Source organism: Heloderma suspectum, chromosome 1 (assembly GCF_057233095.1).
Source record: "Heloderma suspectum isolate Gila_16-S chromosome 1, 16-S_ref, whole genome shotgun sequence".
Taxonomy (NCBI): domain Eukaryota; kingdom Metazoa; phylum Chordata; class Lepidosauria; order Squamata; family Helodermatidae; genus Heloderma; species Heloderma suspectum.
The window spans coordinates 77,831,579-77,834,531 of NC_139458.1; the positions used below are offsets into that span (position 1 = coordinate 77,831,579).

The following is a 2,953-nucleotide window of genomic DNA, read 5'->3' on the forward strand; positions in this document are numbered from 1 at the left end:
ACCCCCAAGTGGCTTTTTGGAGGGCTCGTGCAGTCAGGCCAACCTCATGGCAAGTATCTCTTTTGGATGTCAAGAGTGATGACTAACCAATGGGGGAGGGGGTGCTCTGAAAAGAAGCTTAATATGGCCAAAGTGGCTGGGAAGGTAAATAAAGAAGGGCTGATTCACACAACAATTTCCAGTGTGGTGGAACCATCCTGTTAACTGACTTTTTTGTCATGCTGTGCAGACTTGGTTTGGTATCGGGGAAGTTCAAGAGCAGCCATTGTTTTATTTACTTTACTCCAAACATAGAAGCTCATGTTTATATGAATACAAGATGCTTTGTAAGGTTCCAAAAATAGTCTCAACTTTCAGCTGAAGAGAATGCATCAAGACTATTCCCTAGAAAGGGGTGTAGTCATAGCTGTTTTTCCAGTGATTTTTGGTGTGGCCAGGAAGCTGGACCAGAGGTTTGGCTATGCATTGATATTTTTTGCCTATTTTGTAAAAAGCTGTGTACTTGTTTTAGTCAGTAATTTTATCCCAGTTAGCGGGGGGTGGGGGGAATTAATCCCTGTTGAAAAATTAATCCATATACTTGACTTGTGGGCTTCTTTTCTGGTCTCAGCACAGTGCCCCAGTCCGTTATGATGTCTTTGTATCATCACTGCCCCACTGTGAGACAGCATTTGCAGTTACCCTGTGGTGAAGATCCACATAGAAGATGCCATGTAGGTCTTGGAAAAAGCCCCAAACAATTTGGATTTGCAGGCCAACACACAAAGATTGGCAAGCTGAGAAATTCAGGGTTGCCACTGCCAGTTTTATCTTGCTCTGTGATTCTACCTACAGCCCCATTTCCATGTACAGTTTCACCATGAAGTGACTCCAAATCATCTGCATGACAGGAAGGAATGGTACTGTGCTAGTCACTCCTAGACAATTATAATTCTTGACAACTCTTTATTCAGTTTGCCTCTTTTTGGAATTCCATATTTTTACCAGGTCCGTTTGTAAGGAGAGAGTACAGGAGATATATGGTGTTTTTGTAATATCTGCTTTTAATTACAAATATAAAAGTTGAGCAGGGGGACAGGCGAGCATAAAGACAGATAGATAAACAGTACTTGTCTTGCAAGCAGCATCAATTTCTCCAAAGCAACACTATGTATCTTTGGAGCCCACAAATGCTCCTTCTTCCAGGCCAGCTGTAAAGCAGTCTCCTTTTCTCTTTACTAACTGCACTTAAACTGCCAAACTGTTTCGCCCCACTCACATAAGTGGTGTGTGTCAAGTAGCTAGAATCCACCAGCCATCAAAGCATGTTAAGCAAGTACCTTAATCCCAGGCACTATTAAAGATCTTTGAGAGAAGGTCTTTTTGCATATTAAATATTTCAGGGGAAAGCGCGAATGCGGTCCCCCACTACCACAAATTTTGCAGCCAAGTTCTCTGCATTTGGGAAAATTGCAGGGGTCAGTACATCCAGAGTGCAATGGATGAGCCTCACCCTGGGAAAACCTTCATGAACAAAGTGTGTCCTCTGCTTACCTGGCAGGGGTGGAACCTTGATCATGAAAGAGGTCTTTTTACATATCCATAGAGCGCAAATGAGACCTGCAACAAAATGTTGCAGTGTAGAGTGCTCCTGTTCAGGGTTCCACTCAGCTAGCCTGTTTTTCAGGATGTTCCATTCCATACATGGAGGATAAGACTATCAACAGCTACCAGTACTGATGGCTGTATGCTATTTCCAATATCAGAGGCAATATACCTACATATACCAGTTGCTGGGGAACATGACCAGGAGGGTGCTATTGCACTCATGTCCTACTTGAGGATTTCCCGTGGGCAGCTGGTTGGCCACTGTGTGAACAGAATGCTGGACTAGATGAACCCTGGGTCTGATCCAGCAGGGCTCTTCTTGTGTCCCCCACCCCGTTTTTCTGTTTTAACTTTGGCTTACGGTTGAGGTAATCCTGAAACAAACCTAAAATCTCAGTATGACTTATGAAGTATTATCATCATCTGTTGTCAATTACTATAAACCCATCTGCTAAATCCCAGAATGTACAAAGATGAAAGATTGCATAAATGTGTAGTTTCACCTAGGAACTACATGACTGACAGTGTAACATTGCAGAAAAAGAACAAAAAGAAATTGTACAGCAAGGGTAAAGGGCTCAGAGCCAGGCAAGGAACAGGCTGCTCTGCTTTGGACTCCATTATTGGAAATATATGATTTATATCCTCCCCAATGGTATGAACTTCACTCTCAGCTGAATTTCTTCTTGATTAAGGATGGAGAAGATGAACCCTTTGACCTTTACTGGCCCTCCGCATCTTTTACACAACTCACTAGCATTAATATCTGTCACATTTTACTCCTATTACTGAGCCTTGCTGCAAATAACATCGAACGTGCTTGAGAAGGGTTTGGTCGTTCAGGTTCCATATAATTGCATGGCTGCTGCTGCTGCTTCTGCTGCTGCTGCTGTGACATTTTCTAGAGAGGGACCACAGCTCAGTGGAACAACATAGGCTTTTCATGCTGAAGGCCGCAGGTTCAGTCTCTGGCATCTCCAGTTAAAAGGATCTTTCAGTACGCTGATGACACCCAGCTCTGTTTATCTGTAACATCTCAGTCAGAAGAGGCTGTACACATCCTGAGCCAATGCCTGGATGCAGTTATGGGCTGGATGTGGCCTAATAATCTGAGGATGGCTCCTGACAAGACAGAGATCCTATGGGTGAGTGGTTCCCAGGTCCAGGTATTGGGTTCTGGATGGGGTTGCACTCCCTCTGAAGGAACTGGTACATAGTTTTGGGGGTGCTCCTGAATTCATCTTTGTCACTGAAGGCCCAGGTGACCTCAGTGGCCCAGAGCACCCATTACCAAATTTGGCTGGTGTACCAACTATGCCCATTCCTGGATAGGGATAACCTTGCCACTGTGATCCATGCACTAGTG

At 44.1% G+C, this 2,953-nt stretch overlaps 1 pseudogene; it reads right to left on the bottom strand.

Moving 5' to 3' along the window:
* Positions 1 to 1,380: 1,380 nt before the first annotated feature.
* On the bottom strand, positions 1,381 to 1,529 carry LOC146357470 (U1 spliceosomal RNA; annotated as a pseudogene).
* Between the last annotated feature and the right edge of the window lie 1,424 nt (positions 1,530 to 2,953).